The 25452-nt window shown below is 42.6% G+C and overlaps 1 protein-coding gene across 2 annotated transcripts in view; it reads left to right on the forward strand.

The window, feature by feature from the left end:
• ntrk3b (neurotrophic tyrosine kinase, receptor, type 3b) overlaps positions 1-25452 on the forward strand; it is a 159270-nt gene that overhangs the window by 4345 nt on the left and 129473 nt on the right. The window contains exon 2 of one of the 2 annotated variants that reach the window (XM_055507608.1): positions 25112-25224. The exons of the other annotated variant lie outside the window; for it this stretch is intronic. The gene's annotated coding sequence lies outside the window, so the exon portion shown is untranslated. The remainder of the gene's footprint in view (positions 1-25111; positions 25225-25452) is intronic. 2 annotated transcript variants of the gene reach the window in all.

Genomic DNA, 25452 nt, shown 5'->3' on the forward strand with positions numbered 1-25452 from the left:
CCGTGTAACCCTGCGCTCTAGCTTCACTCTTTGGTCAGGGGCGCCGGATTGTAAATATCTCAGAGCATGACCCCATTTCTACCTGATTTCGTTTAAACACACACAAACACGCTCACATGCCTCCCACCCTCTCTTCTGCATTGTTCTAATTGGGATATTTAGGGTATGCAGGTGGTGACAGGCACCTCCCTCCGTCTCTGTAGCCGTCACTCGCCCTCTTTCACATCAAAGTCACATCTCTGTCTATATCAAATTTTTTGACTTGAATTAAATTTAGGTGAGTGCTATTGTTGGATATCACAGACAGATTCTAGGCACAAACCCCAAAGGAGCAGGATCAGAACGGAAACTTCTGACCTATGATCTTCCTCGCTTTTCGTACGACGGCCGATCAACCCAATTTTTCACACAGTTGGAGAATGCTAACCAGATGGGTTTTCGTCCTCCAAACTACTAGTGAATAAGCTTTCTCCTGCGTCCTTGATCACTGATTAATGAAAAATCCAACTCGGGCAAACAGCTTTCCACAGCATTCAGTCACACACACACACACACACACACACACACACACACACACACACACACACACACACACACACACACACACACACACACACACACACACACACACACACACACACACACACCCATCACCTTCAGTACAATCTCTCCTGACACAGCAGTTGCAAACTGGAATCTCAACACTATTCATAGAAACTACTAAATACTATTTCCACTGTGAGAATCATTATCTGGGCACCTACAGGAAAAGAGTTTCACAAGTTTATTTTGTAATGTGTTAACTCATTACTCATTTCCAGATGGAACACTGAAGAAAGAAAAGGCTGAGGAGTCAAAAAACACAAAATCAAGAGCAATTTATTTAGTTTAGGTGCTTTTGTTTTTGGGGTTATTTTTTGCTTCTTACCACTGTTTGTGCTTTAGACTAATCAGTCTCCTCACCTGTTTCTGTTTGCTGATTCATACTTTGGTGCTTTAGTAGAGGTTGGAGCTTGATATTTGTTATATATGTAATTTAAAGACATACAGACTGTGTGTTTCTAGATGCCAGGCTGCTTTACTCTATAATATGATTTCACACATAAGTTGTACTGTATGTGTTGACATTGCTGGAAAGCACAAAGCTATGGTAGCCTCACGATGCAGTGTTGTCTGTCAAAAGTCAGATTTGTCAGAACCTTGCTGAAAGCTTATTCAAGAGTCAGTGTTTATTACAACTTGGAATAGAACAGAAACACTTGGCTTTACTACACCTGCACGCTGAAATGACAGTGTCTGGGACTTGGGAGCAGTTTATATCTGGTGTTGTGTTTATTACCTGTCTGGCGACTGAAGATTTTTGCACTGATTGTCCAGTAAGGAGCATCTAAAATACAGCAAGTATCGAAATAAAGCTACCAAAAACAAAACAACTTTTATAATGATCCGTAAACTTGTTTTTCCTCTGTCCCACTCTTTCTTCCCAGATCAAAGTGGTTGCAGTAGTCATACCAGTGCTGTTTAATTAACATATTTCCAGTCCTCCCACATGCTTATTCAGAGCCGCCCACATCAAAGAACCCAGGAAGAACCTTGACTGTTGCGCTGATGAAGACTGGGCCCACTGCTCTGTTATTCCCACTCTGCCTCAGGCTTCAGCTACAGAGCCTGGGAGTTCCTCTGTTCAGTTTCCTGTGTTGAGGTCTGTGGCCAGGGTTAGGATGGTACTGTATGTGAAAAGACTTCAACCAACAGGTCATGTTGTAATCTAAAGAAATGGCTGTACTGTACAGTATTTGCAAAACTGTCCCTGTTGAAAGTGGCACTTTAAAAAGTTAGAGATGATAGAAGATCGGATTGATGAATACACAGTAGTGTTGAAAGTTTTTGAGTTTGTGATAGCAGGAGAAAAGTATCATTAGAGATGGAGTCAAGATGACTCCGTGACCTGAAATAGTGAGAAAGATGATGTTAAACTTGCAACAGAATGACCTCAAATCTGGGCCGACCACAAGGTTGGGTTTGTTTTTATAGAGCCCACACAAATCTACCAAAGAATTATTTTAAGGATACAAATTACAATCGTATTACTGGACAAGTAAATGTGCCCTATGGGCTTAATGTACTGTACAAAAGTTGCATACATCAAGTTCAGGGAGTTGGGCCTGTACCTCTACACTTGACAATGGACTATTCACCTGATGCTAATGTCCCAGTTTTGAAGGAGGTGGTAATTACACTGATGATGGTTAGTGAATAAGGTCAACATCAGCCCCTGGACCTACAGTAATGTGTGAGGATGAGGCCTGTATGGAGCAAGCAGCTACAGTATTTGGTGCAGGACAAAAAGGCTCTTTTTCTACTAAAGACAAAGGTTATGTTGAAGTGTGACAGTGTACAGTGCACGGTTTCCTAGTATAGAGGCACAGAGGTTGTTAGACTACACGGACAGGAGCGGCTCCTTTGACCTCACAATCTGGCAACAAATTCAGTCAGCAAAGAAGAGACTTTCTTGTGCTCCGCTTTGATGGGGGCATATTTTCAGAATGTGTTTCACGCAGAGTTTACTACAGCGTGGCAGCAGTTGGCACTTCTCCGCTTGTTTCTACAGTGGCAATAGAGATTATTTTTAGGGCATCTAAACGGGTCACGGGAGGGGGAGAGGCTGAGTCAGGACAGCACTCAGCACCCATGGGGCCACACATGGCATGACACCCATCACCACCACCGGATAAAGAACCAAACTGCTGTTAGAAGTTGAGACGAAGCGTAAGATATAGAAATGAAGGACTGTTTCTAGATCTAAAGGATATGTTTTCAAATAAGTGGTTTAATATTGTTGAGGGGGCCATTCCAAGTTTGCAAAGACGCTAGTTAAAATTTATGGTACGATGCAGCTTGGATGATAAATTGCAAAATTAAACACCTGAGACATAAGGCAGTGGATGGGATTAAGACCATGTACTGTAGATGTTGAGCCTCGCAGGTAAACTCAAACTTTAGTGAAGTACCCGTTTTAAGGCAAAGTAGCTAGAGAGAATTTTTAGCGCACAGAAAATCCCTGGGCCTGCGTTGCCTCAGCGGTGTGGACCTGTATGGAAAAGTGATTTTGGAGATCCCCATAACGAGCTTAACAAAGACGTTTCAGTGTGCACAAGCCAGATTGGAGAGGATGCTGTCGGAATCTAGGAATGAAGCGGCGCTTACTGTCTCAGCAGGGAAGAGGTGGAAGCTAAGGGAGGCAGGAAAAAGGCTGCGAGACGTGCAAGAGCAGCATCTCAGGCAGAGCAGGGACAGTGGATGAGGTGTGAAAATGCCCAAAAGAACAAAAGAACAAGCGGGAGCAAGAGTCGGACATGTTGCCAGGAGCAACTAATACAAAGCTTATTAAATGAAAGGCAAAAGGTACGACTTGCCTTTTGCATTCAGGTGTTCGGTCCCACACTCCTAATGTGTAAAGCGAGTTTGTTTCAAGGCCGATACACCAGGAGAAGTGAAGTGCTGAAGTGTTCAGCAGCAGCTTTTGACAGCTCGTGCGTGGAGGTATAAGCTCGAGCAGGACGCAAAATATGAGGAATCAAGGCAGCACGTTCTAAAGAAGCGCTCCAACTGTCATTTGGAGCAACGTCGGTAGCTGATGAAAATTGCACAGCTCCTTCAACATAGCAACATATCATGTAATCATCCTGTGATGAGAATATTTTGAGAAATAATTGAGTAGGTTTTTAAAGCGACGTAGAACTGAAGGTTGTTCTTTAAACAGAGAATTTCTACCAGATAAAATGCATAACTTATATAATATAAAATTAACAAACTGGACTATATCTAGAGCTGAAAATGGAAAAAAAAGATCAATTAAAAAGAAAAATTGTTCTGATGAATGCTGACTTCAGACCAGCCAAAGTGTCCAGACGATGGGGTTTCTAAAAAAAGAACTGTCTCTTGTCCTTGTTCATCTCTCCTCCAAGCAACAGAACAGAATTGGGAGAATTGAGATGATCCCTCGTGATAACACACCAGAATCATTTCTGCAGGGGGCCATTCCTAGTCTCCTTTATGCATTGAAGTTTCTCGTTTCCTCGTGTCTAAGGCCCTCCTACCGCCGACACGAGGGAGGATGCAAGGAAGAGGCTCGGGGAGCGATAAAACGAGAACATTTGCTTTTGGAGACATGAGATGTTCTTTCTCCTGAACTGTCATCTGAAGTGACAGCCGTTTCTGATGACAGCAGCTCAGCTGTCAGTCGCACTTAAGTGTTATCTGGTGACTTTAGTTGATTTGACATTTGTATTTGCTCATGTACACACTGTCCAAATAATAATTACCATCCAGAGTTACCACTGTCCACAAGGCCTGTTTATTTCTTTGCAATCTGCCTGTCTAAACAGTTAGATAAACATCTCTATAATTATTATAAACCTGCATTCTGTTTTTCCACTGTGCTTGATTCACTCAAACCAGAATGCGTTGACGTCCTTCACCGCTCAGACGCAGAAAATCTGCCACGCGTCTGCTATAAAATGCTCATTATTTGCATCTGCAACAAGTGAATAGTTCACCCGAGTCACGTTACTCCTGGTTTAAGCGCCATATTGGCTGCAGTGAATGCGTCGTGCCGTCTTTCTGAGGCTTGCATGCAGATACAGATAAATAGCAGGGTAATGCCACTGAGTATTGACTGTTCCACTTTCCTCTGAGCAGTTACTTAAAAACCCCAGCAAAAATTGAAGCAGATTTAATAAAGAAGGCAAGAAATGTTAACACAGGATGTGAAAAGGCAGTCTGTAATGTGACTTTAATCAGAGGTCCAGTGGAAAAGATGACATCTTAACCACAGATGAAAAAACTAAGCATTCCAAAAAGTGACAGTTACTGCGTCAAGGTTTTCCTCCCAACATCACCCATCAAAAACACTGAAAAAATCTGAAACTGAAGCACTGAAAACAATATTCTTTCATTAATCAAACGTGGTCACGTGCCAACACTGCAATTAATTTGCTTCTGAATACAATACAAATGTGATGACATCATTAATCCTATCCTAGTACTACACATTTAACACACGCTGCACTGTGCTGGCTTGTGGAAGTGATGACTGTCAGAATTGTCAACAGCCGAGTTAGGAGGTGGTGGGAAAGTCACACGTTCGTGAGGAATCTGTTATGCTTAGCGCTGTTTTCAGAAATAGCAACAATATATGAGACAAAAGCAACAGGGAGGCAGATGGCATTTGTCATGAATCACCTTTCTGACATGTTTGTGGCCAGATGGCCTAAAACAGGCATATCATTCAGTTTCTGCTCATATAAATTAAAGAGCACTTCTCCTTATATATTACTTATTTATTTAATTGTGTATATTATTATTATTATTAAATAGACACAGAGAAAATGAAATAATTTCATTGATTATTCACAATAGCAAAGAAAACCTAAAGCTAAAGGAAATTGATTTATTCATAGCTGCTGTTGTGTTCTGAGGGTGTTGCTGTTTGTTCTAAGTTCCAAGTGTGAAACTCAGTAGCGTGAGTATTGATCCATCACCGGAATCCGATCGACAGATGGATCCAGGACTGGGTGCATGAATTGGCCCTAAGGAAAACATCCATAGCAGCTAATTGTCAGTACCGTAATTCCATTAATGTTATTTTGTCCTTTTTTGCCTGCTGTAATGAGACGAGTCAGAAATGTAAAGTCCCTGAAACACTTGGCGAAAGTGTCAGAAGACACTCCGGAGCTTTTGCTGTCAATTCTCTGTGGGAAGCATAACTTTTAAAATGAAAATGATAGAGGAGCTTTAAGGTACTGTAAGTGTCCTAGATGAATTAATGCAGCTCAATTAAAAGGCGTCCTGGACCCTTTTCCCCGCAGAAACAAAGAAACTAGCCAAGGACAGGTTTGTCTTCATTAGCTGCCATTCTCTGGTCTACTTGATGTCTGATCCTCATGGGCGCAGCTCTGAATGCTTTGCATGGTGCAGTAGAGCAGGCAGGCTCCTTCTGCAGGGAAGCACTGGTAGCATTACAGATATTTGGGTGACTCCCTGGAGCTTCATGAACATGATAATGATGACCCTGCGTGCCAGGAAGAGCACGCCGAGCCGTCCAACCTCTGATCATCTTGTCCGTCTTCCCATTTCTTCCACTAAAAGCGACGACCGACCGCAGGAGTTCCGCAGCTCAGACAAGCACCTGCAGCCTGTTTTCCTCCACCCTTCATGCCGTTCACTGAGCAGCTGTAGGGGTCGCTCCTATCTCCTGCTCCCTGTGTGATTGCTTCCCATCACTGAAGGCTGGTCATACTGTTATTAGCTTGCATTCTAAATTCAAAGCTAATCCTGTCCTGACCTCTCCAGTGACAGCTGGGTTCGGCTCCTACGCCCCCACGCTGCTTACGAGCGCCATCAGTCAGGGCAATGAACTGCCAGAGCGTTTTTGTTCTTCACAACACAGACTTCACACCTGTGTCGTGAGTGTTCGTCACATAAGCATAGTGGCCTGTGTTAGTAGTATTTCAGTTCATTCAAAGAGACAAGGCCTGGAGAAAAGTTCTGGATTTGATGGCTTCATTCTCATGAATGTAAATGTATGTAACGTACTGTAAACTTGGTTTTAATCTTTATCTTTTCAGGTCGTTTTGAGAGGATATGGCAGCGCTGCTAATATTTTTATTATATTCTTCTTAAAAATGATACAGCAAGCAGTCAGTGAAAAGCTTCTTTTAATTTGTGTAGGAGCCTCTTAATGTTTGGATTATTCCTCCCACCTTCCGTATCTCAGAGGAGCAGCATAATCAAGCAAGTCACTGCACACAGTACAAGCGCAACTGTGCTTCATACCTGTGCAGCTGTGTAATCAAATTTTAAAACTGGAAACTTGCTTTGCATTAATTTGTAGCACAGTGAAACATAAGTTGAGGAAATGGAGAGGACAAAGAAAGCTTGTGATTTTAGCTTTGTGGTATAGGTTGCAACACAGACTTACTGTAAACCAGCTGTTTATCTACTTAGAACCATCATTTTACTTTGCTTTACAAAAAATGACTTTCTGCAGAAGAATCAAAAATACATTTGGAAAGTTTTTACTCTATTCTCCCTCGGTGTTAAAACACCTCCATTACCTACAATACAACCTGACGGACTACATTTTGCTGCATAGGACGTACTGTTCCTGTAACAGCTTGATTGATTATAATCCTTTGCAAAAAATATGATCTGTTTGTTTGTAGACTATATTTTGATGAATCATCACCAGTGTCACAGGTTGTGCTGGGTTTGCTTCCTGTGCTTCTGTAATGATTGACTGGATGAAATTAGAAATGCTATACAACTATTGCACAACTTTATGATTTTTTTTAATAGAAAATAAAGTTTTTTTTGCTTGAAAGCAATTTACCACCATGGGGCAGACCCCATTACAAACAGCAACTAAACAGAGAAGTAATTACTGACTGTAAATACATTTAATGGCTATTGCTGAAATGCTGCCTTTCATAGAGTATGAAAAACTGAATGAAATGGAAGGTTTAATATCAAACAAAATTTATATAATTCGTGTACTCCCTGAATTAGAATTATCAGAAGCAATGTGAAAATGAGTGAAGTCACCCTTCAAGGATTATGGCTTTAATCATTCTCTGTCAGTCCCTGTTGTGGCAGTCTGAATGTGCTCTTTGGTTTGATATGCAGGTGAGTGAGTGTGAATGACTTGACAAGGCAGCTCAAATCCTTTGTGTGACAAAATAACTCAAAACTGTGGATGAACTTCACAGTGAATTAATAATTTTAGGACCCGGGTGTTAATATTTATTTAGACTTTATATTTTTAGTTTTCTTCCTAGGTGGAACTATAGCTTGTTGCCTACAGAGAGTTTTACATGTACACAGATGATCACTCCTTTGATTGGCATCTAGTGTTACGTGGCAGCAAACTAAAACAAATACAGCAGCCATCTGTCAGAGGGTCCTGACAGCAGAAGGAACATCAAATGTTAGAAATATTGTCACTGCAGTTGTCATTGATAATTGATTAATTAATTCAATATAAAAGATTTGTCCCTCAAATTCAAACATAATGCAATGGAAGTGGATGGAACCTCCAATTTAAAAACTATTTTTCATTATTGGCAGAAGAGGTCTGTGCAAATCATAACACACATATCCAAACCTGCAAAAATGGGCCCCCCAAGCAAATGATTAAAAAATAGTTCTTTATGTTTCTATATTTTCTTTTTTTATATGAATTTACACTAACTTCTACCAACTTGTCAAACTTGTTTTCTAATGAAGTCAGTCTTTTATTAGTTAAATAGTTTTATGATGTCACCAACTCAGGAACCAATGAAATAACAACAACTTGCTAATACTGTACACATATTTCATCTACTGTACTTTCCTAATGCACTAAACCGGCCAAGCAACTTGTTGTGACTGGTGCCCACTAGAATTGCCATGGGCTGGGCCAAATATTAGGGTCTGAGCTGATAGCATCCATCAACGCAGTCACCATGACCCAAGTAATGGCATTCACAAAGAGCCAAGCAATCTGCACTCCCCCCCACGCTTATCAAGCGTGCATTAAAGTAGTTTCCAAGTACTTTTCAATGATGGTGCAAATTGGAGTTGTGAGGTCTGTGTGTGTGAGTCAGCAGTGCTGCACGCACTTTAGCCCCAGCCACTCCTACAGAGTTGGCTGCCATACAATCCTTCCTAATATAATAGAAACCAATTAACTGAGTGGGTGGCTTTACCCAAATCTTGATTTAAAATGGAGCTTTATTAAAAAGAGTTACAATGTGGCAGCATGCTTAACCTGACTGGTGGCAGAGATACGATAAGGAATGTAATCCCTAAGGCGAGAGCTGATTAGCTTATCCAGTCAGAGTCGCTGCTGGTGCAGAATGAAAATGGCCGCCATCTTGGGAAAAACTCATGTTTGAAATTTGTATTTAAATATAATTTTGTTTTTAGAGGGTATGTATGATAAATATTCATCCATCCATCCATCCATCCATCCATCCATCCATCCATCCATCCATCCATCCATCCATCCATCCATCCATCCATCCATCCATCCATCCATCCATCCATAAACCTAGCACCATCCATCCATCCATCCATCCATCCATCCATCCATCCATCCATCCATCCATCCATCCATCCATCCATCCATCCATCTATAAACCTAGCACCATCCATCCATCCATCCATCCATCCATCCATCCATCCATCCATCCATCCATCCATCCATCCATCCATCCATCCATCCATCCATCCATCCATCTATAAACCTAGCACCACCCATCCATCCATCCATCCATCCATCCATCCATCCATCCATCCATCCATCCATCCATCCATCCATCCATCCATCCATCTATAAACCTAGCACCATCCATCCATCCATCCATCCATCCATCCATCCATCCATCCATCCATCCATCCATCCATCCATCCATCCACTTTATCTATTTATCTATTTATCTATCTTTCTATCTATCTGTCTGTCTGTCAGGTGGACAAAGTGATGATGTGGAAATCCATGCAGGATTATGTTGTTGCTGCCGTATGAAGCATCCCTTTGCGCCTCACAGACTGGGGACTTGTATTTTATCCCTGCCAGTCCCTCCATGCCAATCAACAGTGAGTGTAAAATGTAAATCAAACGGAGCTGCGGTAGCCACCTCCAGCTGGCTTGTTTGACTTGGCTGGCCACTGCTGTGGATTGTACTGTAGGTACAGCCATCTTTTAGTCCTGCAGGTTTCCTGTTTGCCTGCTCCTTGTCACTGTTTATCTATGGATTACACCTTGTCTGCTTGTCTCCGTGTCGCACTCCAACTGCTGCCTTGTGTTCTTGCTGAACAAGCATCTCCTCTTGGATAGGCTCTGCCATACAAATGAGGAAACAGCATCTTTTAACAAGAAATGAAATTTATGGGGAAGGTGTTTTGGCTACAGTCCTTGTGTTTTTTGTATCTAAAAATATAATTGTGTTCCTAGAAATTGGCAGTAAGATGTTAAATCTCTTCTTTCAACATGACAATTGAAATGTGTGCAAAGCCGGAGTGTGTTGCTTTTCTGCTTGTGTAGATTTCTGTTTATAGAGCTGCAATGGTGTGTTTGCTTGGGAGTTGTTCGTTTCTAACCTATCAGGCAGTTTTCTAAGAATTATCTGTAGGTCCATAAATTAAGAATCTGCATCTTATATTTCTTCTGTAATTACCCACAGTCCCTGTAAACCATCAACATACCGTACAGCTGTACATATTTTTGTGAAAAGTACAAATCCATACTGGAAATGATTAAATGATTCCTTACGCCTGCAGTAACGTGTGGGAGCTATTCATTAATGTAATATTCCAATTTAACATGGTAAAAGTAAAACTGATGACACAAAACCCAGCAAATATGGATGAATCTGTGTATTTTGATATCCTTCAGTGGATTACAGCTGGCGAGGAATGGTATGAAGGTTCAGATGTCCTGCATCCATCTGCTGCTATGTCTTCATACGCAGCGTTTATTGCATCAAGTGGTGTCATTTGGTTTACAGTCAAGGTTTACCGTCATACCTTCCACTTCTGCAAAAAAAGGATTGCTCGAATTCTTTGCAAATGAAGTGGAAGAAACGCTTTTCACATCAGTGTTGTTGTTTTTTCTTTTCATTTCAAATGATCTACGCCAAATGCGTTTATAAAATATGCACGAGACCCCAGTACACTGTTGCATTCATGTTCTTTGATCCAAAAGACATATACAGGTAGTAATTATTCCAGCTGAAGAACATAACATGCTGAAATGCATCAGTCGATTGCTATTTGTAGGAAAAGAATGATGGTGTCAATACTCTTTTGAGTGATTTGAAAATTGATCCAAGCCTACGATGGCACAACTGCCCTGTGTCATTTTCACTGCCAGTAATGAATAATCTGTATATAAACACAATACAGTAATTGCAAATGAATATGTGGATTTAGCTGATAGAATGAAGGAACAGATATTGTAGCTGCTTTATTGCTTCTCCAAGCGGTGGCAGGTATTTTCTGAAAAACCTGTGACAAATCTCTCATCAGTATTGGATTATAAAGGCAGTTCACTAATGAATGAAGAAGTTGTGACTTTTTGATGTCCAAGCTGTAATTTCTCCTTATTGCATTTGTTATTTGTTAGGCTCATTCTGTGAGCATCACTCCACGCCAGGTCTGTCAATGCAGGATAACTGATCAGTGACTGATACAGAGCAGGGTAATGACACACCGACTCACACCAATCAGTCTCCTTTGTTACTCGTCCTTTTCTGATAGGAATTCACCACGACGCTCCTGTTGGTGAAAACGAAACAGGGGAAAAGAAAAAGAAAAAAGAAAACACTTTCAAATTCAAATCAAGCATCCGCCGTTTCTGACTGACAGCGTATCACTTGATGAAATCCCTTCTTGTGTGAGGCTGTACGTCGCCTACATGCGCGTCGGGACGCGGGGGGCTAATTGCAGGAAAGCGTGTGTGACACCACCTGCTGCAGTGCACTGAAAAACCACCGCACGACTGAAAGTACAAGCTGCGACAGATCCAGGTCACTGCCTTATTTGCAACCCGCATTATTAGCGTCGGTGAAAAAACATTCAACATTTAAATGTGCACGTTGATTATTTAATCTTTCTGACGACGATCCGACAAGTGCAACAGGAATATGCATCACTGTAATAATCAACAGTAAAAGAAAGGGGGGCAGAGGTGTACAGCAGAAACCTTTAATTATATGTAATACATATTTCTAAAACCCTGAAGGGATCACAAGCTGGAAGAAATATTAAGCATGAAGGTTAGGGGTTATACATCTGTTTATACTGTTGATGCCTCAAGTATGAGTCCAGTAAAATATCCTCACAGAATATATCTTCATTTCACCCTCTAGCAAAACACTGGTTGCAACATAAAATGAATCAGTAGCGGTGTGGTCGCCCTGGGGTTGAAGCAACAGCCCCTGTGAATCGTCAACTTGTCTGATAAACCTGCTCACAGGCCAAATCATGACGCCGAGCTGGTTCGAGCACATCCCTTATTTCTGCTTTTATTATAAATAATTAAATATTGGCAATTGGTATGTTAATTTGATGTCTTTGCTCCTACAGGTAGTAGAAATGCTGCGTAAGTCCCGGACCGTTTGTCGTTTACTGCACATAATGCTGCATTTTTCTGCTCTGCTGCCACTGGACTGATTCACTTTTTGTATTTTGCCATTAGACCGACTTTTAGGCACATGAGGCAAACATAAAAAGTTTGTTTTTCAGTTACAGTTACTGTAGACCAAGAGGACTGATCCCGTCCCAGTAGGTTCTGCTGTTAAAATGGTTCTTTAATCGTCCCATTATGAGATAATGGACCTCTGGGCCAATATGCTGTATTATTAGTGGCCAAGCGACTGCAGAGATTCAGGGAGTCCAGACTTCACTCTGTTAATACTGAACCGCTCCTGAACGCCCCACACAGACCTGGGGGATAAACCTCATGTCCTTTTGCATATTCTCATTAATCGCAGCCACTTCACAGAGGCGTTGGGGCTCAGGGTCCACCTGACCTCTCCCGCCCGTGGGGGTTGTGTACGTATCTGTCGCCGGCTTCTTTGAAGTCAAACGAGGACTCGCGAGTGGTTGTTGGTTGCAGGAGAGTTGCGCCAGGATTTGTTTGGAGACACCAAATTGCTCTTCCAGCTCGGGCTGACTGGTCCTCAGCTGTTGACAGACAGAACAACAGTGAATTGCTTTTATGTGCAAATACACTTTCATCACTCGTGTAGTTCTTTATTTCAGTGATGCTTTATCATTGTCACATTTGTGTGCTGTTGTTGTCGTATACAGTGCATTTGTTATAGGACACAGCTTTATTTACGTGGGAGGCATGTCTTTATAAAGGGATTAAAAAAATAGTTCTTACTTGAAATGCTTCATTTTTTGACAGCATGTGTCACAAGTCTTAAGAGGATGGATATCTTATTTTGGAGGGAGCGTTAAAACGGCAAAGCTGCCCACACTCAACAGTTTGTCTTGTTGTTCTGAGAGTGATGGAGCCCACATTCGTGCCTCTCTAACCCAAACTATGACTCTCGTCTGTCCCACAAATGTGTTTTTTCATTTACGCTCCAGATAAGGAATTGCACAGCCACGTGCGTCCCGCTGTTCCAGAGCGTTCAATATTCAAAACCTCAGTCCGTGTTTGTGTATGAAGAAGCAGCTGTGCAGCGCCCACACGCTAACGCACCTCCAACAACCTCATTTGTCATATAGCTTCCTGAAAAAGAAAGGAGTCTATTCCGAGTCCTTGGCCTTTCTGCCGCTACCTCTCATTTCTCCACAGCACTGTTTGTCCTCACAGCTGCCTCCCTGCCAGCCAGCGCCGCTTCCTCCACCCCCCTGCTCCCGCTGCTATTCTGGCCAAGCTAAGCCACAACTGTCCCACATGCCATGTCTGCTGGATGTGTGAACAAAGCTCGGAGGGAGCGAGGCAAAAAGCGGACCTCTTAAGTGAGTGGAACCCAGTCAGGCGGGACGGCTGGAAATGTCTTCCCCTTTGATTCCTCGGGGAACAGAGACAGAAAACAAATGGAGTCTGACTCCCTTATTTTCTCAAGGTCCTGGAAGTGACCCGCCGCTGCTGCGGAACACGGGCTGGAGCTGATGTTCGCTGCCCGGCTGCTGAGCTGTCCAGCGGTCTGTCAGCTCGGCACAATGGAGAGGGCCCCTCCACCCTGCCTCCCCTTTCTCATCCACATTCAATCCCAGCCACACACCACAGCACAGCCTGTTCAGTGGCATTGCTGACAACTCAGTCGGCCTGCTCACACCACGATGACCCTGGGAGTAATTGGTCGATAAAAGTCGGCAGGCATCGACTTGTGTGGCTGAATCATTGTGTGTTCATGTTCTTGTTCTGGACTTAGATTCCCAGTGCAAGGAAAACACAAGATCCTGGGAAACAGAATGGATATTCACAGAAAAGTAAAAATAGCCAGTGAATAATTAATGCAACAATAACAGCACACATGCATTCACATTTATCTAGTCATTCTGCACTGGGAATGTGTACATAATAAGAATATTATCTGTGCGTAGTGCGGCTGCCAGCAGGCTCGGCGCACTTGGCTGGGAGCAAACAGGGGAGTTTGGCTCCCATTTATCTGCTGCATCTCATAAACTGGATAGCTGGTTCTGGCAGCTGAATACAGGATTTCCATCTTAGCACATTAGAGCATTAAGTCTGAATTCTGCATTGTGATTCTAGAATCAGAGAAGGGAGCGCTTCGCACATGCTTCTGTTTTTGCCTCCCTGCGAACACAAGCACGCTTTCACATGCTTACATAAAAGCGAGTGCAGACTGATGCAACATGAGGTACATATATACTCAGGACACACCTTCCCAACGCTGATCAACACAACATTAATCTCTGCTGGTGGGTAGTGTGCGGGGCTGTGCATCCGCAGACACGTGGAAGGACCCCCGCTGGCCCCTGTTCACCAGGTGCCTGTTTTCACTTACTGCAGTCCATGCACAGCGGGTCTCATTGTAAATGTGGAGAATCTAATTATTGCCGCTGACAAACACTGCTTTGCACTGATTTGGTCCAGCCATTCAGACTTAATGTTCCCTTTGATGATCTGTATGCTGAGGAATATTTAAAAAAAAATGGGAAGATGCAGAAATTATTGACCTGGATGAACTTAAAATTTGCTCATATTAATCAAGTACAATGAATTATATTACATTTTACATCTGCGGGTCACCACTGCTAACACTAACAAATAAACTGAAGGCTGTTGTTTAATATATGTAAATCAAATTCTCTTCGAGTCTAAAACTGGCAGTGATGTCCTTCTGCTTCCTGATCGTCCAACAGTCCTGCGCCAGGTCAGACTTACAGTATTTGTTTGCGCCAGTGCTGATCAGAATCTATTAAAATGACACCAAGTGACACATGCTGCTGCATGGGACTTTATTCCTGGCGCTGAAACTGTCACCGTAGTGTTCTTTAAAGTGCAGGATGATAAGGATCATTTTTATAGCCTTTAAATGAAGAAAGTCAGCCTGTGGAGCTTCTCATGAAACAGTTGCTTCGTTTCCCAAATTAAAAAATGTTTGCTGAATGTATTTGTAACATAATGTCCTTGCTGTCCCTATGCTGCATATATTTATATATAAATATACTGCATTTATTGATTATGCATATGCAGTATGTATAATGCAACAATTTAGGGATGCTCCAGTCTCACACAGTAAAACAGTGCAGCCTCTGTCCATCTGCTCTACAGTCATACAGTAACATTATGCTGCATTATGTTGTGATGATTATTTCAATTGTAAAGATGTGTTTTTGAAGACCTGGACCTGCCCCCAGTGTGACCAGAGCTGCTTTATTTATGACTACCTTCTCAGTGCTGCTGACTCATTTAAGTGGTAAACACGTGGCTGTAATGGAAAAATTTTGCCTTGTGCTGTTTCTTATCCAACACACTCGTCATGTGCTGGTTAGGTGCAATACTGAACATTCTTACACAAACAAATAATCTCTTGTGCCCTGACGTACATCAAGTCTAAACATCTGATGCTCCATTTGACTGACTAATAATTTCTGATATATGTTTGTCTTTTACACCCGGACTCTGGCTCCATCCTATCTGACTCCCCACCAGACCCAAGGCTGTTAAAGCGAATGCATCTTGTCTTGGAAGCTCGGTGTTCCTTCCTTTGAATAACAAGACATGACGATGCAGAAGTGAGAAAGCAAACATTCTCACTCACAGCGAGATAAGGTGGCGCAAACAATTCCATTGCTGCAGAGAGACATTCCACCAGAGCCAGAGAAAGGGGTTAAAAGGCAGAAGCAACTTGAGGATCGTGGGCTCTTTGCATCACACCTTCGTGGTGTGTGCACTGATCTCCCCAGCTGGTTTTTGGTTTGTTGATGTGCACGATCAACATCCATGTTTTTATTTGCTTTCCCCATTATTTTTATTTTTTTATCCTTTCTTTATTATTTTAATAAATCGCACAAGAGGACAACTCTCTCATCTGCTTTATTATGGAAAATTTCCACCACAGAAATTGGCGTCTACGAACAGGATCCCGCAGCAGGTCGTCTGGACGGTGTGACCAGGGACGATAGTCCTGAGGACTAGGGTCACTCAGCCTCCGAACCTCTACAGACATTCAGAGCTGGGAGGACTGCTCACCTGTCTGGATCGCCTCTGACGAGATCCACGAACTCAGATTCAAACTCAAATCCTAATTTGGCTCAGCTCGGTGAGAGAGATTTCCTTTTAATTTGGGAAAAAACAAAAGAAAATATAACTAGGAAAAAGAGATAATATTTCTAAAACGACTATGTGGCTGAAAAACATCTAAATATAATAATTAGGACCAAACAATTTTTTTTTAATTAAAAAACTTAATATTCGGGTAAAAAAATTAATTAGGTCAAAGTGTGCCCTGGTGGTCGAGACGGTGGTTGCTAAGGGTTGGCTCGTGGAACCGAGCTTCCGTCTGTACTGAGGATACAGACATGTTTTTCTGATCTGTGCGTGGTCCACACGTGGGGGACTGAGTATAAAAGACGGCTTCTGAAAGAGGGAGTGCGTTTGCAGAGTGAAGTATTTTCAAGAGACGAGGGCCCCGGCCTAGAGGGGCCTAACGTTGAGGAGTACTTCGTGAAAGACTCTGTCGCCAGATCGGGTTGGTTCCCTTTTTACGGAGACGTCCGATAAAAAGGCATTTTGGGAAGGTTCCGGCCGGAACACATAAAAATCTAAGGCAGAAAACCGCCGGGACTCTGAAAGATGGGTTCGGGGCGATCTAAGTCTCCACCACCAGACTGCAGCATTACAAAACTAAAGGTAATTAAAAGTAAAAAGTAAATATGGTTATTAGTGCGTTTCATGTTTCCATGAGTGGGAAACTGGTTATGGGTTCAAAAGGAGAATCGCTTAGTGTAAAAGGACATACGCACCTTAAAAGAAAAGTTAGATACAAAAGATGAGATTTGAAAAAGCAAAACTATCAAAACGAAACCCCTAAAAGAAACAAAAGAGAGATGAGAGTAACAGAGAAAAAAAAAAAAAAAAAAAAAAAAAAAAAGGAGATAACAACTCTGGGGAAGAATTGTTTGCACTCGCCACACACACACATACACCACACCACACACACACATGTCATGCCAAGAGCAAATGCTCCCATTCTTTCTGCTCTCTATTCTAATGCAGAACTGAGCGCGATGAGGGTAAATCCGGATCTGGACTCCTTTCCCACCATCAGCAGAAGAACCGAAGGAGAAGAAGCGCCTGACCAACAACCAGAACAGGGTGGAAGCTCTGACACCACAGCAGCTGGAGGACACAGACCACAGCATGGACGCCTCACCGACTCACACAACGTCTGCAGCCATCACGTTCTGGGCTCATCAGATGAACCAGCTACTACAGACCCTGCACCAGCATGAAAGGACTGTGTCTGAAGCTTCAGAGGAAACTGTCTTACAAGCGTGTGTGTCTGACAGACACCTGCTTATGACAATCAGCAAAGGAAAACAAGGACAGAGCAACAGCAGAGAAGACGTGCTCTGACACAGACACTGGTTGAAACAACAGGAGAGGCTTCAGACGTGATCGGCCCAATAGAGCTGCATGCGAGGATCCAGGAAAGGTCTGTCATCGAGGAACAACTGTCCCATCTACGTCAGGCTACACCCACTGGCGCTCACATCAGACTGATGGTTGGGGAAGGAGGAAGGTGACGGTTCCTTTTCACGTGATGTACAAGACGGTACCGCAAACATACACACACACATTCATACACGCAATGAAGAAACACGCTTACAGCTGATACACGCTCAAATTCATGTTCATGCTTATCTGCTCGCAATGAAGAATCGCTTTTTGCTCAAAAAAAAATCCCACAGAGTGATTTTAAAAATATGACAAACAGCTAAATGACAACTGCTGCATGACTTTACAGTCTGATGGGTTTAAACTATTTCAATTTGCAACAAGTTCAGTAATAAAATCCTTCATGTTTCTAAAAATACTTGTGCACAATATAGGTTTGTCTGGCCAGACTAGAAGACTGTAGAAAACAAAACCAGACCATAGGAAGACTCAAACTGACTGAAACAGACTATCAATGACTATTAAAGGGAAGACGACTATTAGAGAGAAGTAATAATAATTACTGTACGTACCAGACTATTAAAGAAAACCCTATTCTTTCACTGTCTTGTGCAACATCTGACAGCAAGACACCGTAACATTCATTTTTGCTTTCAAACTTATGCCCAGTTTAAATTTTTAGGAAGAGATCTCATGTGTAGTTTAGGTATTTGATTGATTTCCACTCCAGACGAAGTGCAGGTTACATCTACAGACATTCTAAATAATCCCTCTTTTGTTGGTGTTAACTTCAGCTCAGCTGTGCTCCTATCATTGGCTGCTGAGGGGGGGCTGTAACTGAGGCCCTCACACAGGCTGCTTCACAGCTTGTTTATGATTTCACACACACACACTCAAACTGACCTCAACTTCCCTCTTTTGGGATGAACACAGGTCTGCGCTTGCGATTTCTTTTACTAACGAACAAAAAAGATTTTGATGTTTATTTTACAGTTCCACACGTCCCTCTGTGAAAACATGATGGAGACAGATGCAGGACGTGGGTCCTTTCGTGAACAGATGTCAACGGGGTAGAGACTGGTGAACGACTTCTGACCCCATGTGACGTATTCACCTACTTTGCATACTTTTAGAAAACTTTTTTTTATTCTGCCTGTCATGCACAACAAGCAGTGAACCTCCACATTCTAATGACACACTACATGTTTTTATTTTCATTTTTCAGAGGACGCTCTGACCCAACACTCAGCCTTACAGGAAGCCCTGCTTCCCTGTGACTCACACACAGACATGATGTAGGTTTGATCAGAGGATGTGAACCAGTGGTCATCACACCTAAATCTGACCACAAACCATGTAAACAACAACACCCTCTTAAAGGAAGCCATAGATGGCGTTACTGCAGACACCACTAAGCTACTGAATCATTGGATGCTACAGGCCACAAAGAGAGCCTGTCTAAATTACAGTTTGTTCAGACAAAGGTTATTTTCTGGGTCATTGTAATTACAGCTGATGGCAAATCCATCTCACCCAACAGAGTTGAAGCAATTTGAAACCTGCCTAAACTGTGCACGTATAAACAGCTTATCTTTTCTAGGTTTTCGTTCTTATTGTAGGAACTTCATTCTTAACTTTAATGTCTTTGAGGCCCCACTCAGGGTTCTGATGCAGACATCTTCATCGTCCACTTCTTGTCTCACGTGGACGTCTGAGGCTGAACAACGTTCACCGACCTCATGCTTGCTCTTCAGTTGGCTCCTACCTTGGGTCTTCCTGATCTGACCCTATGCGACCTTTCACTCAAACAGTGGATGAGAGATCAGGTTGTACGACTTCTGTTCTTTGTCCTCATACTGTGTCTTTGATTCTTTTGGAAAACATCACATCTTTCTACAGCCCGATGGCTTAGATGCAACACCACCTTACTCAACATGCTGAACGTTACTATCAAGAGGCCGTCTTGAAGTCTGGCTCTTTGCTAAGACACTACTCTGCTCAGGCTGCAGAGTTGATCGCGTTGACTGAAGCTAGTAAACTAGCAGAAGGAGAGACTGTTACCATCTACACAGACTCCACAGATGCTTGTCACACGTTGGTTCTCTGTGGAAGCATAGGAAGCTTTTGAAGTCTGATGGCAAACCTATCTCACATCATGATTAGGTTCTGCTTTGCTGGACGCTGTCCTGCTGCCTACAGCTAATGCTGTTTGTAACTGTCCGACTCACAACATCAGTGATGACTTTGTTTGTGCCGACATGCAGCTGCAGACGCTGCTGCGAAGGTCGCTGCCCAACAACCCCTCCCTCTCCTGATCCTTGTTCCCTTTCCAACTCTCTCTATCCTTTCCTTCCTCATCTCCCTGTGCTTTAAACATTTTGTACCTCACAGGAACTCAGACTCTGGCTGACGAATGGTTCCACCTGTAGCCATGGAGTCTGGTTTGGGCCTGATGGCAGCCGTGCCGCCCAAACACCTTTTCCCCATAATTCAGATTTCCCAACAGGTGAAAACAGTCGACAGGACCATTACACCATCCAACCAGGGCACTGGGTGATCGTTAAGGAGTTCAGGAGGAAGCACTGGGACTCCAAACGGTGGCGAGGCCACTTCCAGGTCTTTCTGACGACCCACACGGCTGAAAGATCGCAGAGAGAGCGACTTGGATCCACTCCACTGCAAGAAGGTCCCGGATCCAACAGACGACCCTCCATCTACATCTACACCACACGAGAAAGCCACCACTGACGAAAAGAATTGAGAAGAACGACCCTCGCTGTGCTCACACACGCACTGAGGCGAGGCTGCGTTGACCGTTCAGCTAAAGGTGTGAGCCAAGCGCCGCCTGAAGCTGCGCCGATGAATCACACTATCAGACCATACATCTACACACACGTTCCTGAGAAAACACACACACGAGCAGCCTTGAGTTGCCGACGCTGGACGACGTGTAGACTCTTCACATCACGGGAGTGACAGTGACTCAGACGGCATTGGGAGGAAACCTGGCGGTGATAACAAATCCCAAGTGTCTCTGTGATCAGCTGATCACAACCTGAAGAACTCCAACGAACTGGCAATACTTCAACACACAGGTTGGAAACAATCTAACGCTACTGTTCAACAGGAAGAAGCAGATTGTTACAAGACATCAATTGTAACCTTGTTTTGTTAAACTTCATTTTATGTTACATGGATTGTTGTCTTTATCATATGATGTTTCCATGTAACTTCACACACTACTTTTGAAGAAGAAAATTTCACAACACTGAGTTTAAATATCCTGAAGTTGACTTGGTGTTTAATTTGCTCACAATCACTTTATTCACTGCTACAAAGACTTTTTATCCTTTCATCTACAGATGAAAGACAACACAAGCGGAAATATGCATCATCATTCTGGTTAAATCCCTGGATCTCGTATTCATTCTAGACGCAAATGTACAATTAAAGATCCGAAAGCATGAAATCTATCTTAAGATTATATGATACAGAACCCCACCGGAAACCTATGGCTATCATACATTAATTGTATTTATTACATTACAATTGAATGGCCGTAGACACGTTGTTAGCAGAGAAAAGAGACGTTTGTGTTATGTTTGGAGACGCATGTTGTACTTCATCCTGAACAACACTGATTCTAATGGTATTGTGGCGAAGGCGCTCCACGGCCTTCAGAATCTCAGCTAACTCTGGTATAGGTTTTTTTTCCCTTGGAATTGGCTAGACGAAATGTCTGGAAAATGGAAATCTGTTCTCATGTCCGCAGCTGTTTCCCTTATAATTGAGATGGCTGTGATTCTCTTGTTTGGTTTTTGCGTTATCACACTGGTTAGAGGTCTCATCATGCGTGCGACCCCAGCAACACTCTCGTATCAAATGACACAATGCACTATGTTCAAAAACCCCAACTCTAATTCACTTAATGACTTTGACGATGGTCTTAGGCTATCGGATCAAAAATATAACATGATACAAATATGATAATGGACTTATTTTCTTCACATGCTCATACAGAGGTTATTCTTGTTTAACTACCCACCAAAACAGCTCCCAACCTTTTATCCCTAAGTTACTTGCATTTTTATGTGAAGGTGTATTTTTGAATTTTGACTTAATACACTTACTGTTTCATTTGTAAGGGTTGTTACTACAAAACGCAATGTTTGAAAAATTTTATTATTTTAGTGTTTGATTAATGTGTAATCAAAAGGGGGGAATGTAATGGAAAAATTTTGCCTTGTGCTGTTTCTTATCCAACACACTCGTCATGTGCTGGTTAGGTGCAATACTGAACATTCTTACACAAACAAATAATCTCTTGTGCCCTGACGTACATCAAGTCTAAACATCTGATGCTCCATTTGACTGACTAATAATTTCTGATATATGTTTGTCTTTTACACCCGGACTCTGGCTCCATCCTATCTGACTCCCCACCAGACCCAAGGCTGTTAAAGCGAATGCATCTTGTCTTGGAAGCTCGGTGTTCCTTCCTTTGAATAACAAGACATGACGATGCAGAAGTGAGAAAGCAAACATTCTCACTCACAGCGAGATAAGGTGGCGCAAACAATTCCATTGCTGCAGAGAGACATTCCACCAGAGCCAGAGAAAGGGGTTAAAAGGCAGAAGCAACTTGAGGATCGTGGGCTCTTTGCATCACACCTTCGTGGTGTGTGCACTGATCTCCCCAGCTGGTTTTTGGTTTGTTGATGTGCACGATCAACATCCATGTTTTTATTTGCTTTCCCCATTATTTTTATTTTTTTATCCTTTCTTTATTATTTTAATAAATCGCACAAGAGGACAACTCTCTCATCTGCTTTATTATGGAAAATTTCCACCACAGTGGCTTAATGCACCTTGACAGGAGACAAGTGTACGACGAGGGCATTTTGCTGCAATTTTTCAAGCACAAACGATCCCAGCAGGTCACAGATTTTAATTCACAAATCCTGCTTGTTCCGCGATCGCGGGAACCTATTCCTCCCAATCACACGGGGTGCGAGCTAATTGTGAGCCACCTCTTGGGGTTCTTTAGGTATTTTTTATTTTTATTTTTTATCACAGGAGCCTCCAGGCAGCGAAGAGCGGAGAGCGAACCCTGCAGAGACAGGAAAGCGAATATGGAGAGTTTTAACTGCAGTGTCAGTACTGCTCACAGCGAAGCTGGTCAAGTACAGAGAGAATATGTCAGGTGTATAAGACCACTCGCTGGTACAGTATGGTTCTTCAGACCTGCTGGTGATCCAGTCCAAATATAGCACCAGCATCGAAATTCACAGGAATCAAAATCTGGCTTCAGTGTCACACTCATTGAAGGATACTGTAAACAACCTAACGCTGCATGATAGCTCATTCTTACATTAGTTACCTTTTAGTTACGGTGGGAAAGAGTTTTTTTTCCCCATGCATTTTTATTTCTGAAACCTGTTGAAGTCACGTTTTTATTCCCCCAAGGCTGTCAGGAATCATGCAAGGACGTCGCTGCCGTCACCAGCTTAAACAGAGTGAATAGAGCTGCAGCGTCGGGGCTCTGCTAATTTGAAACGTCTAAAAACCTTTGTGCCTTGTTCAAATCTATCAACGCCTGTGATGTAATTACATTTTAAATAGGCTCGGGTGATAAATTGAATCTCTATACTGTTCTGCCCCTAACCAAACTTGATTAATCCATTTTTAATCAGTAAGTGGCAGAGAGGTGCCTTGATGTTTCATTTAACTGAGGTTGACAGCGCAGGCCGTCGCGCCTTCGTCACGCGAGTCCTCTTCATCGCTGCCACCGCCGGTTAAAGACAAAGGAGCAGGTCCACAGTTTCCAAATGCACCTGGCACCAAGTGTGTCTGTGTGTGTGTGTGTGTGTGTGTGTGTGTGTTGTGGAGACACTGAGCATCTCGGTGGGCGTCGTAACATACATCCGTGTCGTCCTAGCGCAGCGTGGCCACTACGAAGCAGCCTGCCTCATTTACTGTACAGCGAGCAGGTGAGCGCTGAGGAGAATTGCTTCTAATTATAGATGACGGACACAGCCTCATTCCCTCGGCGTCGTCTTCCTCCCAGCGGTCGTGCTGCGAAGAGAAACGCTTTTAAATAAAGGCACCTTTGGCCTCCCAAGCGACAGACTAAGAAGCTAAATGCAGTACAAGACCCAGCAACGCAGAGGATGTGTATATGAATAGCGACAAAACCACTTGTCTACTGTATATATTGTCTGTTTATAATTATTTGGCGCCTCGAAGTTACAAATGTAGATTTTCTACAGCGTTAACGCAACAGTCAGGACAATTCCACCGTCCACCATGAGGAGGCGCTAGCTCTGATACTTACTTCCCTTATCACTCACCTTTGCTCCATCCAGTGATGTCACTTCCTGTCTTTTCTGGACTAATCTTCCCTCCCTTACATCTGGCTATTGTTTGGATCAGTCATCTCTGGTAATCTGTCCTTCATCCCGTCTCCTGCTGTAATAGTGATCCTTTGTTAGCTGTTAACTTTATATTATACACATTTGTCATGTTTACTGTCTGTTTTGTCTCATGCGGTGATTTAGTTGTTTTGTTTCTGCTGTTTGCAGTAATTATGGGCTCTAAAGTTTTTGTTTCCTGAGTTAGTTTATTAATTCCATATTATTGAATTTGCCTTTATGAAACATCCTGCTAATGGTTTTGTGTTTACTCAATATTAAATTTTCACTTCACTTGTACAGTAAGCTCCGGCTCCTTATGAGCCTCTTAGTATCCAGCGACTTTTCACTTAGTCTGATGCATTTATTGAGAAGAACTTAGTAGTTTGCCGCTAATTGCAACAACAGAACAGTAAATGTTATTCTTTGCCTGTATTTGGACACTTGGTCCAGTCAAGTTTTTAGAGTAAAAACCAAGGGGAAAAGATTCTGGTTCTTTGTTTTTAGTAAACTCTTCAAATAATTTAAATACATTTCTCAAAGTTCATCTAAATATGAGCTTAAAGGAGATGAGGCCCTGGAGCCAGTTCTCATTTCAAACCAGCGTAGGAGTTGTGAAAACCAGCTGTAGCTAAATGTTTAGCCCAACAGTTGAGGCTGAGTTTAGCCTTTTCCCACTGCCTCGCTCTGTAGACTGGTGTAAAATAATTACATTCTTCAATGCAACGTGGCTTCAGATGATGATTACAGTACATATTGACTTTGTGTCTATGTGACCTTGCATCTTGTGAAGAAAAGGGCAAATGAGTCAGATGCCGTTGTTGTGCAAAGGCAACGGATTGTGAGGCTACAGTTAGTCCACGGGAAAATACAGAGAAAAAATCATAAAATCCTCGATTTCCTCTAAGAAACATGAACTGTCATCATTTGGAGGAGATTACATCCTTCTTCTACTGTGCAACAGAGGCACTGAGGGGTATAAATCTCATGTCGGGATGACAATGTGTGTAATGCACCTTGACTAATTGTCTAAAATATTTTTAAATGTCAGGGGCTGAATGGATGTGGAAACAAGGAACCTATAGGAGCTGTTGCAGAGGGAGGGGTGTATTTACTGCAGCTTCCAGACCGCCAGGCGTGCTCGCTGCGTCCTCTGGGGATACGGTAGGGGAAAATCCTTCCTCCTATCCTGCTGCTGTGAAGTCTTTATTTCCAGGATTCTTCTTTCTTTCCGTCTCATTCTCGCCGTCTTTCCGCCCACACTTATACTTTTTAATTCTCGTCTGTCGCATCTTTGCTCTTTTTCTTTTGATTTAATTTTCTCTCATTTGCACCTCGTTAGAAACTTTAATTACAAGTTTCTCCATTTTGGCATATCATGTTATCTGACTC

The sequence above is a fragment of the Betta splendens genome, chromosome 3, assembly GCF_900634795.4.
Source record: "Betta splendens chromosome 3, fBetSpl5.4, whole genome shotgun sequence".
Taxonomy (NCBI): domain Eukaryota; kingdom Metazoa; phylum Chordata; class Actinopteri; order Anabantiformes; family Osphronemidae; genus Betta; species Betta splendens.